A 15,248-nucleotide genomic window follows, 5' to 3' on the forward strand; every position below is an offset into this window, starting at 1 on the left:
AGTAGTTTAGTTTTGTTTGGGTTGAGTATTAATTGGGCATTGGATAACCATGTTTCAACAGAGGAAAAGGCTTCCTGTGTGACTTTTGCAGTTTGGGTAGGGACTGGGCTGAGCAGATGATGGTTGAGTCATCTGTATTGGATGAGTGTGCCATGTTTGGTGGCAGAGGCTAGATTATTGGTGTAAACAGAGAAAAGTAGGGGTCCAAGGATGGATCCTTGGGAACCCCTATGGAGACAGGTAGTTGGGGAGATATGTCATTCTGCCATACAACGGATTGTTGGCGGTCAGACAGGTAACTCTGAAACCAGTTGGTGACTGATTGTGAGAAGGATAGGTTATTGAGGACAGAGATAAGTTGTTTGTGTGGGACCATGTCAAATGCCTTAGATAGGTCTAGGAAAGTAGCAGAGGAGAGATAGCCATTGTTTTTATGCTGAAGGATAGTGTTAGCAAAGGAGAGTAAGGCAGTGGTGGTGCTATGGTTTGGTGGAAACCATGCTGAGTACTGGAAAGGAGGTTGTTAGTAAGGAGGTAGTGTGAGACCTGAGAGTGTATGCATCTCTAGTATTTTGGAGAGTGGAGAGAGAATAGCTATGGGCGGTAACTGGTTAGTTCTGCAGAGGGTCTGCCTTTGTGGAAGGGAATTATATGTGAGACTTTCCACAATGTGGGAACGTAACTTTCTGACAGAGATTGGTTAATCAAGATGGATACTGGGTAGGCCAGAGCATCAGCTGCGATTTGTAGGTATTCACTTGGGAGGTTGTCTGCTGCTAATTTGGTGGGTTTAAGTTTAGTTAAGAGTTTTTATGTTGGAGGTAGGTACAGGAGAAAAAGAGAAGGCAGTGGGGAGATTACTAGTTGAAGGTGTGGGTTGGAGGGGAGGGGGGTTGTGTTGTTTAGCTAGTGATAGTATGGTTTGGGTGAAGTGTGTGTTGAATGAGGTAGCAATATTTTCTGAGGAGTGAGGGATGTTAGGAGGGGTACTGACTTTACCTGGGTGGAGGATGGAGTTTATGGAGGACCAGAATTGTTTGGGGCTGTGTTGTGAGGAGTCTAGGGCAGACTGGTAGTATTGGAATTTGTCCCGTTTTATTAGCTTTTTGACTATTGCGTAGTTCTAGGAATTTCTGTCTAGCTGCGGGGGTTTTGGTTTTGCACCAGTGCTCCCAGGCTTTATCCCTGTATTTCATTTCTGACTTAGTGGTTTTCTGTAGCCATGGGGAGGGTTGTGCTTTGGTTCTGGAAAATCTTATGGGGGCATGATAATTAAGGATGTTCAGGAAGGTAGTATTAAAAAATTCAACTGCGTCATCTAGACTGAGGTACTTTAGAGCATGCCAGTTACATTCTTTGAGGGATGAGATGAATGTGAGTGGGTTAAAGTTTATTTTTTTACGTATTTGATGATAGATGACAGGTTTAGTTTGGTACAGGTATTTTTTGAGTAGGAATGTTGAGGAGTGATCACTGAGGCTATCTGATAAGCAGCCTGTTATATATGACTGGGGGTTCTTGCTGACTAGTATCAAATCCAGGGTAGTGTGCTTGCTGGAGTTTTTATTTATCCTTGTTGGTGACTGGACTAGTTGGGTGAAGCCATGAAGGTGTACATGATGGGTTGGATTGTTGCCAGAACAGGATTGCCAGTCAATATTGAAATCACCTAAGATGATAGTTTCTTGGGGGAGATGGTGGGTAGACCAGCTGAGGAGGTTTTCTAGTGGAGGGATGTTTTGGCCAGGTGGGAAGTAGCATCCGATTATGTTGATGGTTTTGTTTTGGTTAATTTTGAGGTTGGTATATATTATTTCTTCATTGCCTATTTGTGGATCTGATGATTTTAAGATCTGGATGTTTAGATGCTGTTTAAATATTATAGCTACACCACCTCCTTTTTTGTTTAGCCGGTCTACTCTTAGTATGCCGTAACCTGAAGGGAGTATTTGCTCACTGGTAATGTGAGGTTTTAGCCATGTTTCTGTCAGGATGACTATATCTGGGGAGTATAAGTCTATGGTGGCATGGAGTTCATGGACTTTGTTGGATATATTTCTAATATTTAGGCTTAGTAGAAGGAAGTCACTTGGCTTTCTATTGGCTGTAATATGGGAGAAGTTGTGGTTTCTAGTCTGATTATGAGGATTGGGGTTGGAGATGGTAGGGCCAGGGTTGGGGTGGATGTCTCCACTTAGGGCTAGTTTTGATATGCATGAGATTATTAGTTTTCTCAGTTTTTGAATGTGTTTGTTTATAAGGGAATCTTTATGATTGTGCTCTGTGGGTAATAGGTATGGTGGGAGGGTTACTATGTTAAGTTGTAGGGATGCTTTACGTTTGAGTAATATAGTTGGTAGAATATGTGGGGGGTGCATAGGGATGGTTCTTGAGCTGGTGGGAGGGGAGCTGAGTATGGGTGAGACATGGGTCGTGGTTTGAGTAGTAGTACAGTGGTAGAGTTGAGTGGGGGAATGATGGAGCTTTGGTTGGATGTAAGATATGCAAGGAGAGTGCATGCAGTGAGCAAAGGAAAGGTATGCTTGTACATGTCAGTTGAGGAGGTGTGATAGTAGAGGGATTATGGAGGAGGTAGTGTTTGATTAGTGCTGTGGTTGGCTATTGGAAAGATGGGAGGGGTTTGAGTGCAATAAAGGTGGGACCACTGGGGGCGGGAGGGAATAGGGGGCAGGGTGGGGAGCGAAGCGGGTAGAGATCCTGTTAGGTTCTTGTATGAGGGGCTGGAAACAATCACAAAGCAAGACAAGTATGTGTTAAGGAACAATCACAATTGACCAAGGACTGCTCTGAAACTGTAAGTCTTTTCTTAATTTCTCAGGTGGAAAAACAGGATAACCTTGTATCAGTAGGCTACTGTGGTCATAGTTTAAATTAACAAACACACAGTATTGATCAGTTATGGATACTATTTGCTAACAGAAGGGAATAAGAGAAAGTGGAAGATGTGTGTTGTGGTGGGGGGTGGGGCTGCTTACAGCCAAAGCACAGTGCTCTCCAGGGGAAAATGAAGATTGTCTCAAACAGGTAGACACATACTCAAAGTTAACTGTAGCTGTTTGCAGACAGTTCAGACCCGGACTGCGCTTTTCTTATAAGAATGTTAAAGGTGGTACCGCAGTTGAATACTTAAGAGTGGTGTTAGGTCTAGAAAAGAAGAGTACAGAGAGGAGTAAGCACTTTTGAGATGGTAAATATATATTATAAAGATTATAAAAAACACACTGAGCAAATAGCTACCACATGCAGGACAATGTCCTGAACCACTACTTAGTATATGCAGATACTGAGCCAATTGGAAGAACTTTAGAAAACAAAAACCCAGACAGTTATGCAGCCACAGATAAAAATATAGCGAGCAGCAATCTGTCATGGTTCTCTAATGTGATTCTATCCACCAGTAACAGCACAAACTTATAGAAATAATTTAGACACTAGTATGAGCTGTCTACACACAACACAATTACATGAATAACATTAGTGAACAAGGTGCAGCTATGCAAATAGACCATACATACTATTATACTAGAAACAACTTGGTGCATACAAAATGCTAGCATGCCATAGTAACATCAATAATAAAGCCTAAAACATATTAGATGTCTAACACAATTTAACATAAACATATACAGTTGTAAAATGTCTAATACAATTCAACATAAATAGACATTGACAGTTGTAAAACCCTTACTGGAGAGACACTGAGCCTTCATGGGGCCTGTAGCAGAGTGGATTGTAGTTTTACAAATGGTGCCTGCCACAGGTAATATTTATTAACTCTGGGATTGTCTTAAGGTAATAAACAGGGAAGGGGAGGGGAGAACAAGGGTGTGAGCAGGCAGTTCTTTGTACTGCTGCTAATGAGCCAAAGCAAGACAAGTATGTGTTAAGAAACAATCACCATTGACCAAGGACTGCTCTGAAACTGTAAGTCTTTTCTTAATTTCTCAGGTGGAAAAACAGGATAACCTTGTATCAGTAGGCTACTGTGGTCATAGTTTAAATTAACAAACACTCAGTATTGATCAGTTATGGATACTATTTGCTAACAGAAGGGAATAAGAGAAAGTGGAAGATGTGTGTGGTGGTGGGGGGGTGCTTACAGCCAAAGCACAGTGCTCTCCAGGGGAAAATGAAGATTGGCTCAAACAGGTAGACACATACTCAAAGTTAACTGTAGCTGTTTGCAGACAGTTCAGACCCGGACTGCGCTTTTCTTATAAGAATGTTAAAGGTGGTACCGCAGATGAATACTTAAGAGTGGTGTTAAGTTCAAAGTTAACTGTAGCTGTTTGCAGACAGTTCAGACCCGGACTGCGCTTTTCTTATAAGAATGTTAAAGGTGGTACCGCAGTTGAATACTTAAGAGTGGTGTTAGGTTCAAAGTTAACTGTAGCTGTTTGCAGACAGTTCAGACCCGGACTGCATTTTCTTATAAGAATGTTAAAGGTGGTACCGCAGATGAATACTTAAGAGTGGTGTTAGGTTCAAAGTTAACTGTAGCTGTTTGCAGACAGTTCAGACCCGGACTGCGCTTTTCTTATAAGAATGTTAAAGGTGGTACCGCAGTTGAATACTTAAGAGTGGTGTTAGGTTGGAGAGACACTGAGCCTTCATGGGGCCTGTATAGCAATGTAGACGGTTCACACTACCCTTCCATGCTCATGCACATTTGCTAAACATGCATTCTATCTGTAGGGCATACAGACAACACTGTAATGTGATGCCCATTACGATGCTGTACATGTGTCAGGACACCATTGTGTCAGACATGTATGCATGTTAATGCACGCGTCAGCAGATTACATGTCAAGGTCATGTCAGCCATGTGTACTGTTAACCTGTTCTGGTCCACATGGTGTATCACGGGGATGCATGATTACTACCATGATTGTGTGAACTGCATGGCTACTGATATGACACCTGCTTGCTGTAGTGTGCACCCCAGGCAGGTATGCTAACTAACACTATTAATGTCTGAGCTGCATGCTGTCTGCTGTATCACATGCATGCTGCATGCCGTCTGTCAAATCACATGCATGGTGTGTCTTTGTGTGTCTGTGTGTGTGTCTGTGTGTGTGTCTATTGTAATTTAGAGTCTTTCTTTGCATTCACAGGTGATGTAGGTGTGTTACCCTCCTGCGGCCCATCTGATGTTAGTGTCCCCACAGATACTAGCAGTGATGAACATATGCATGAGGTACAGGCAGGGTTGTCAGGGGCTGAATCTGTGCCAATGGTTGCCATCCCAGCTATGTCCCCCTCTTCCCTGCACACAGTTCTGCTGCCAACACATACCGCATCACCAGTGGCCATAGAGGAAGGACAGTCAGCGTCTGTTAACGTGGAACAGGAATTTGTGGTGGCTACAGACGGTGTGTGTCCACACCATGGTGTCAGTGTAATGACTGCAGATGTGCCACACAGGCATGTGGCCGGTGCTGCTCGTAGGAGGACCTCTAGCAGACATGCACCTGCAGGACAGAGCGTAGCAGCTGGTATCACCAGACACATGTTCCAGACTGTAATGGCAGCACAGGCACATGCTGAACGGCAGAACAGAGAAGGACAGAGGCTGCAGAGGGCTGCTATCCGTACTCTAAATGACAACATCCAGGCATTGGCAAATGCTCAACAGCAGATTGCTGATGTTCTGGACAGGCGATTGGGTGACATGGTCGGAATCCTAGACTGTGGCATGGCAATCCACAAGTGTGAGCTGTCTGTGCTGGAACATCTGGTAGGAGTGAGGCATAGGCCACATGGACATAGGCCAGCAACACCACCTAGTGCAGGTCAATGTGAGCGTGCCACCTCACACGGCCGCTCCCATAGTGCTGGTAGCAGTAGCAGTGCAGCTGGTGCTGCGCTGTCCACACCAGGACACAGCAGGCCACGTGGACATGGCCCTGGACGTTCCCAGTGGGGACACGGTTCCAGTGGACATGTGTCGTCGGACAGTAGCCAATCTGTACCTCTGCCTGGTAGTGCCCGTGCAACCCCTGGCAGGCACAGGTCATGTGGCCATGGCTGGACACAGTGAGCTGTACATCCTGATCTGTACAATCTGGAGCTGTCAATAATACCCCTGTGTAGGCCTCACAAAAGGCAGAACTGTATGCACACATACACGCACACAGCAAACACATCTGTAGGGCACCACAACACCCACATGCATACTGAACAGACATGTCCAATCAGATCACCTGCCCTTACCCACACACATAATGTCATCCATTGGTGCAGCCTATGCCCCTGGCAAACATTATCACCCTGTGCATATGATGAAGCCTGTGCCGCATCCCTGTCATCCACACCATCGGTGCAGGGACATGCTCAAATGGTTTGATGCACAGGGTGAACAGAATAGTGAGAAAAGTGTATATTACATTAGTTGTGTAGGAATAGTGAGAGAAGTGTATATTACATTAGTTGTGTACTGTTGACACGCACCAGACATACCATGTAGTACAGGTTTAGCATGCATTGTTATATGTTCACAGTATGTGTCTCGGTAACAACAGTAACAGCATGTTGATAATGATGCCCTGGTTCCCTCCTTATGGTCTACTTGCATGTGCCTACAGGTAGCAGTGTTTGCAGTCTCCCATGTATAACTGTGGAGTACTCACAGGCACGTATGGTAATATCAGCATGCTATACATAGCCTCAACCTGACTGTTGGAAAGGCTAACATACCACAGATGTCCACACATATACTGATCCAGAAGCATGTGGGCTGTTTAATAGGCTACAGTGGCTAGAGACCTGACATCCATACCAGGTCACATCACAGGTATATTGACATGGTGCAGGGGTTGTACACAGCGGTCTGGCCGATGACAACATTAGAGGCCACTTGATAGCATGAGGCCTCACTGTGTAGCAGTAATACCCTGTCACATTACAGGAACATGCCCACACTCACAGGGTCAACAACACTATAACGCACACTCCATAGTGTTGAGGTGAGGACCCCTGCCTATGTGGTAATCACCCACACAGTACTGTGCACCCACACAATGTGACACAGAGGAAGAACATGTACAGGTAGCCAGTACGGCTGAGACCGATGGCATCAACAGGGTAGTAGACTGCATCACCATGAGGGGTTAGGGATCCTGTGTGTTCTGTATGGTAGCATACACCCTCACGCCATGCACCAGACAGTCATACATAGATACACACACACACACACACACACACACACACACACACACACACACACACACACACACACACACACACACACACACACACACACACACACACACACACACTGTGGAGACCACAAATGTCATTCACATATGGATAGCTGATATGTGTGTGATACACACACCACCCCTGCCTACATCATGCTTTCCACACTGCAGTATGTACAGATCTCTACAACAGTGTACAGGGGTGTGTAACAATTGGGATGTATTCCCCACCATATGTAGCATATATGGTCACACAAGCAAACACACATGGCAGTACTGTGAATGATACACCTGCTATATGATGATACGTCTGACAGACATGCAGCAGTATTGGCCGCATTATGTGTACCAACGCTACCTCCGGCAATTGTGCTGCTATAGGCACATGGGAGGATGTAAGTTCTACAGGTGTCAAGTGACTTACAGTCAGTAACACCTGACCGCTGTGTAGGTTTTATGTCTTCACCGTCAAGTAACAGTAACATAGCGTACTGTTTGCACATGTAATGGTAGGATGGCATGTGACACACCTGTGAGCCGTCCCCGGCAAACATCCATTGCACAGGTGGATCACCACTTTATGTACACACATCCATCCATACCTGATGTACATCCTACCGTACTGTCAGTATTTCACCATATACAGGTGTCAATGACGGGGCTGCATTGCAACTGCATGTTGTAGTTAGGCACAGAAGAGTTACATACATCAGCTACTGCACATGCATGGTAGTTGCATGCACACTACAAATTGAACATGTGTGTTGGTCCTACGTGCCTGTCATGTAGCCATGTTTGTATGCATTGCAATTGGTGGATATGTGTAATGACATACATAACACATGGACTGTTGTATGATATGATGGGTGTCATGGGTAACCTTACAGAGGGAATGTGTCCTCGGTCAACATTGCTACCTCATGTACTGTTAGCATTCAACAGCCATGGATCCACCTTCCATTTGCATGCGTGTGATTGCTGTAGCCACTTGTCTGCATGGAGGACAGCAAATGCTATGCTATGTACATATGTGTTGTTTGTGTGGTCCATGCACATATCCACTGCAATTACATGTATGTCATATCCAAACATGTGCGTTCTTTGGTGTACAGCGACAGTCATCTGTCACAGCTGTGTAAGACCCAGGGCCCCTGTTATGTGTAGTGCCGACCTGGTTATGTACAGTGGCATCATTGCAATGCATATCACATGATGGAACCCTGTTGGTACATGTGTAGTCTGCACAGTTGCTGTAGACCTATGTAGAGTCCACTGGTCATGAGTGACACAGTGTTTTGGTAATGTATGGCTGTGTATTGCTGGTCCAACAATATGGTGATGTCTGAAGGCTACATAGTGATCTGCACCTGAGACATCTGTGAAGGCGCCTGAGTGTGTACTGGTCAGTACATGTGAGTGGCCTTTATGTACGTGGGGACAGTAACACCATACTGTGCCCTTCCGTGTTTAGAATCCGTGTGCATGCAAGACGGCCCTTTGCAACTGCTAAGTGTGTGAGCATGCCCAGTACGCCATTGTGTACATGGACACACAGTACATTCCACACTGCACCCTTCCGTGTTTAGAATCCATGTGCATGCATGATGGCCCTTTGCAACTGCTACGTGTGTGAGCATGCCCAGTACGCCGTTGTGTAGATGGACACACAGTACATTCCAAACTGTGCCCTTCCATGTTTAGAATCCGTGTGCATGCAAGACGGCCCTTTGCAACTGCTAAGTGTGTGAGCATACCAAGTACACCATTGTGTAGATGGACACACAGTACATTCCACACTGCGCCTTTCCGTGTTTACAATCTGTGTGCATGCATGATGGCCCTTTGCAACTGCTACGTGTGTGAGCATGCCCAGTACACCGTTGTGTAGATGGACACACAGCACATTCCAAACTGCGCCCTTCCATGTGTAGAATCCGTGTGTATGCAAGACGGCCCTTTGCAACTGCTAAGTGTGTGAGCATGCCTAGTACACCATTGTGTAGATGGACACACAGTACATTCCAAACGGACGTGTGATACTAAGTGTGTGGGCATGCCCAGTGACACCTTGTGTTGGTGATGTGCCTCTGTGTATGGGCATGGCCATTGACATCCTGTATAGAGATGATGGTCATCCAGGCAACAGATGTCCATTTTCGACGTCACAATGGATGCCTACATTGAACACACTGGTAGACTGTCTTGAAGGGTGTACTGTCTGTGGCGCGTCCCGTATCTATGTAGTGTTATTGTAGTGCTCCGTAGATAGGTAGTTGCCCCGATCACACCACTGCCATGTGTTTGTCTCTGTCTACCTTGGGACAGTAATATGCTTTTAGACTGCACACACTCTATAGATTCCCTATCGGCATCCTTGCCTTTGCAGATGATGTCATCCACCTAGAAGTATGCCTCTGGGAGTGCTGTGTTCAGTAATCTCGGTAGCGCGTTCTGTAACCGTGTAATGCTGTAGTGTGATAAGGATGTTAGGTGTATGTTTGACTCCCAGCCCTGCCAAGTGTGTGTGTGTGTTTCCAGCTGCCTGGGGACAAAGTAATGCTTTTAGACGGCTCACACCACATACATTCCCTATCGGCGTCTTTGCCTTTGTGGATGATGTCATCCACCTAGAAGTATGCCTCTGGGAGTGCTGTGTTCAGTAATATCGGTAGCACGTTCTGTAACTGCGTAATGCTGTAGTGTGATAAGGTAGTTAAGTGTATGTTCGACTCCCAACCCTGCCAAGTGTGTGTGTGTTTCCAGCTGCCTGAGGACAGAGTAATGCTTTTAGACGGCTCACACCACATACATTCCCTATCGGCGTCTTTGCCTTTGCGGATGATGTCATCCACCTTGAAGTATGCCTCTGGGAGTGCTGTGTTCAGTAATCTCAGTAGCACATTCTGTAACTGTGTAATGCTGTAGTGTAATAAAGTAATTAGGTGTATGTTCGACTCCCAGCCCTGCCAAGTGTGTGCCTCTTTGTGTGTATGTGTTTCCAGCTCCCTAGGGACAGAGTAATGCTTTTAGATGGCTCACACCACATACATTCCCTATCGGCGTCTTTGTCTTTGCGGATGATGTCAACCGCCTAGAAGTATGCCTGTGGGAGTGCGGTGATGCCGGAACTCAGTAGCGCGTTCTGTTACTGCATAATGCTGTAGTGTGGCAGACTAGACAGGTAGATGCTCGATTCCATGGCATGGCAGGTGTGTGTTTGGCAGTTATACCGTATGTGTTGGTATTTGCGGGTGGCTAGCTGTAGGATGTGTTCAGTTTGCTTTGTTGCTGACCTATATAGTGTCCACAGCCTGCATATTCTGTCAAGACACTGGGTTGTCAACACATACATTCGCCAATAGGTCTGGTGAGTAACTGTCAGCAGCCCTACTCTTACCCTTTCTACAGTCTGACCCGTGTGATGCAACATAACACACGTGCCTTGATATTAACAACACTACATGATGCAGGTGGCACATGTAGTTTCCTTTCCATTTCTGTCTAATGCATTGCTGTCATGTGGTTCGCTGTTGTGATATACATGCCATATCTACATATGTGTGTACATGTATATGTGTGTATGTATATATGTATACAAATAATATATGTGATATATGTAGATGTAGAGGTGTACATAGATGTGAACATATGTCTGAGGACATCAGCACTATTGGCTATTTGTGCCGGATGATCTGCACGTGATAACCTGGGATCTATGTATATCTGCCATGGCGTGGTGTTAATGCACATCGTCTGTGGTGTGCAGGGCCATGGGTTGTTGTCGTGTAGACACCTGTTATTTTGTTGCTGGGAAGACCATGGGACATCGAAAATGGTGATGGTAAGGCACCTGTTGCCAGTTGTGTGTCGATCTGAGTGACACTGAGTAGTGGTTAATATGTTGGAGGTTCGGTATGGGTCATATAACTATTCATTAGAAGACTATACTATGCAGATGAGGTTCGCTATGGTGTACCACATTTATCACCAGGGTGTGCTGCTGGTCCCTGGAGTGTATGTGTGTAGTCAGCCAGATGCAGGTCTCGAATATAGTTGACAGAATGGGAGAGGGGGGTCATACATTGGAGAACTGTGTCTCGGGAGTGCTCCTGCCTTAGCACACGTAAGCTAGGGGTGTGTCTAAACCTGCCTGGTGACATTGGGATGGATGACAGCAGTGGTGGGGTAGTCAGGGTGTACAGGCTGCACAAACAGGTGTTGATCAGCACAATCAGCTGATGACATGGCCAGCCCGCACATGAACAGTACATTAATGCGAGCAAGCAGCATACACACAGGTTTCGTCCACACTCTACACCACCGGTGTATACCTGCAGGGACATTTCATGACACAGTCCAACCAAATGACACGGGCTGCAGCAGGCAACATATACCAACATGTGCAGGAGGCTGAGGCAGTGAGGATGTGTATGCTGCCAAACAACCCTTACTGGGGTGACATAAGACTTTATAGACTGAGGGTGACTTACCAGGGTCTACATGGGCTGGGGATGTTGGAGCACTATGGGGTGGACAGAGACCTCCTACAGCAGCTTGTTGACCTGTGCCTAACACATCAAACAGGCCGAGGGAAATGCATCACAGTGGATACCATGGTATGTGTTTGCCTAGGTGTACTAGCCACAGGTACCTCACACAGCACAACTGGGGATATCATGGGTATCTCACAGGCATCTGCATCCAGAGTATTGCACCTGTTCACAGATGCCATGTCAACACATGCTAGTGAGCATGTACAGGTCCTCCACACATGTGATTAGAGGACCAGCAGTATGCATCTGTTCAACCACATGGATGAGTACCCTGGGGTACTGGGTGCTATAGCCTGCACACGTAGCACCACCCGGGGAGCAGGGTAGAGCCTACAGTCAGTGCAGGGGCATACCCTCCAACAGCTGGGCCATATGCAATGGCCAAGGCATGAGATTGAATGTGTGTGCTGTCTGCCCTGGCAGCTATGATGTGTCCGATATATGGCATCTGACACAGCTGTAGCACACCAATGCCTATATGGACATCCCCTACAGTCTTCTAGTGGGAGATGCTAGGTAAACACTGGTGTAGTGGCTTATAACACCCATCAGCAATGCACACACACCTGAACACTCACACCATACTGAGGCGGATGCACAGGCAAGACATTTACATGTGCATGTGTTTGGGATGCTCGGTTCACAGTTCTGGTATCTGGACACATCTGTTGAGGCTCTGCAGTATTCACAAGCTACATGCATACAGGTTGTTATGTTATTTGCTATGCTACACAATGTTATCCTGCAGTAATAGTTGCAGCAGGAACAGCATGGGGCAGGGCCACACAGCCCAACACCACTGCCAAGGCCTGTACAGGCACAGTGTGACTTGGTGAAGGAACTACCCGAGTAGGGCACAGTTGGCGAAAGCCTGTGCACAGTATGACCTGCCCTTGGCAAAGAGGCAACACAAGGCATATGCACTGACACAGTAGGTACCCACGGATTTCCCCTCTCTGACCCGCACACAGTACAATGGATGCCAAACATGACAGTACCTGTGTATGGGAGGTGCACTGTGTGCATCCGACATAGGCAGCACTCCAGCACCGTTCTCAAGTCCATAACACAACCAGGGTATGTCTATTGACCTAACAAGTGGCAGTTGTATTAGAATGTGTACTTACCCATTGCTATGGTATGTATGTGAGCATACAAGTGACTGTGGTGGCCAAATGTTAGGGCAGCAGACAGTACACATCCATAGTGGCACCATGACCTCTGTAGCACATACGGGGGTCACAATGGTAGCCTGTAGTACACAGAGTGTCCTAACCCACTGCAGATTATGGGCTGACCATCATGTGTGTCCGTACAGCCCACACACGTTCCATGCAGCTGGACAGATGTGGACCAATACAAACAAATGATATACGATGGCCTATGGATATGCCCAATGACTGACCCCAACCCCCTATGACACACACAGATGACAGCAGGCCAGGCTGTTTGATGTAAGTTGTGTAATAGGACGTCCAACACCACTGTGCTGGTAATTAATGCTGGGAACTGACGTACCCTGGTATCCCTCCAACCAGCAATTTAGGTAGGTCCACACACTGACATGGAGTACCCGGCAGACCAGTACAGTAGCGGCAGATGTGTACAACTGTTGGCTGTGCCCCCCATCACACCTACACATGAGAGTCATGTGCATCACCCACGGTGCTGTGTAGGACTGTGGTTGTGGTTGCATGTCCCCCCACGCTATACAGACATGTAGCAACTGTCAATGCCACATGACCATTAGCTACCCTGCAGACACAGCATGTCACCTGTCTGTATAGAATGGAGGGGTCAGCAATACAGTACTAACTATCTGGACATGTGACACATGCAATACAGTTGACCATACTTTGCATGCTCACACACATGATGGTATTGTCAGTCTATAACATGCGTAACAGTCATACTGGGCATGCTCACACACTGAAACACAGGACGACCAGGCATGCACACACCAGTGGTCCGGACATATCTGCCAGTACATTGCTATACTGTTGGATGTCTGCTCTGTATGGTGTTTGCGGTCTATTGTCTGTACATATGCCATGGTCTATTGTTAATTCACATGAGCTATGTGCGCATGGTACTTCTACCATCACGTGTATAGGGCGGTTCTTTGTTTGTGGACAGGCTGACGCCTTTCGATACAAACCGGGTAAGGCACAGTCCAGCAGGTGGGAGCTGTTGTGCGTGGGTTTGCACAGTGTTAAGCACTGCTGAAATCTGGTCACAGCACCTTATACACGTTTAGACTCCACATTTCTTTGACAGGGTACTACTGGCATACTGGTAGACAAACCCGCTTACAGCCGCTCGCTCTCCGACATTTCCGCTTACATTTGTCACTCATGATGGGTGTGTGCAATCCCTTGTGATGCGTATTACATTGGACTACATGACTACAGTATCGGGTATGTGTAACCATTTTGTGACGGCAGTCGTTCAACTGTACAGACTCGGTGGCCTGTCCAGTGATGTAATCATATTATATGCGTGTTCCTCATACGATCTGCTCCCATCTGCCTGATACATGGGAACCGATACTCTGCAATGCTGACATGTGACTTGAGTTTGTTAACGCAGCTGTCTGCCGAGTCATGCTACCACATACCTACTGGACGTTGACCACCTTTCAGATTGCACGATGGGAGACTGTAGGAGTGACACCTTTCCCACTTTGCATGGGACAGTCCCTCATCACACATCACATGTGACAATACCAGAACTCTCCACCAATCGGGGACACATTTCTGCAGAATCAGGGACAGGTCATGAAAAACAGGGACACTTTTACAAAAGTAGTGCTATTAACTTGACGCATTGCCAGAATCAGAGCATATGACTTAATACACATATTCTGAAGTAACAGTTGCTTATAACTCTTATTTATCGTCATTAGTCAGTAAGTGTAATTCACCACCTTTCCTTCAACAGCCACTACTTTTAGGAGGGATTAAGAAGGACACAGTGAGACTTTCAGTCAAACCCAGGGACGTACCTGACATTCAGGGACAGTTGAGTAGTATGGACAATACTCTAGCCATTGCAACTGTCCTGATTAGGGAACCTTCTCATGTTGTAGGTGTCTGTACTGGTTGCTTGTTACAGGTCTTGTATACCTGACACTTCGATATGTCATATGTAGTAGCATAAGCAACTATACTGCTGCTAGACTAAGCTTTGATTTGTTCCGATATGTATATTTCTGTACTATGCATGGCTGTAAGTATGTTCTGCCATGGTACATCTGACAGTTCTACAGAGCAGGTTCCACTTTGGCCATTCAGACTGGTGGCGGCCCTATAGACCCTATATGTAGAGCTATCACATATGTCAAGGCAACACATACCCACAGCATACCTCTCAACTGTCCCTGATTTTCAGGGCCGTCCATGATTTTGACTCAAATTTTAACTCTGTCCCTCTTAATCCCTCCTAAAACTAGTGACATTTGGAGGAAAGGTGGTGA

General features: G+C 46.2%; 1 protein-coding gene across 1 annotated transcript in view; it reads right to left on the reverse strand.

Moving 5' to 3' along the window:
* P3H2 (prolyl 3-hydroxylase 2) overlaps positions 1–15,248 on the reverse strand; it is a 1,547,814-nt gene that overhangs the window by 370,592 nt on the left and 1,161,974 nt on the right. The gene's annotated exons all lie outside the window — the stretch shown is intronic.

Source organism: Protopterus annectens, chromosome 4.part1 (assembly GCF_019279795.1).
Source record: "Protopterus annectens isolate FY-2018-M chromosome 4.part1, PAN1.0, whole genome shotgun sequence".
NCBI lineage: Eukaryota > Metazoa > Chordata > Ceratodontiformes > Protopteridae > Protopterus > Protopterus annectens.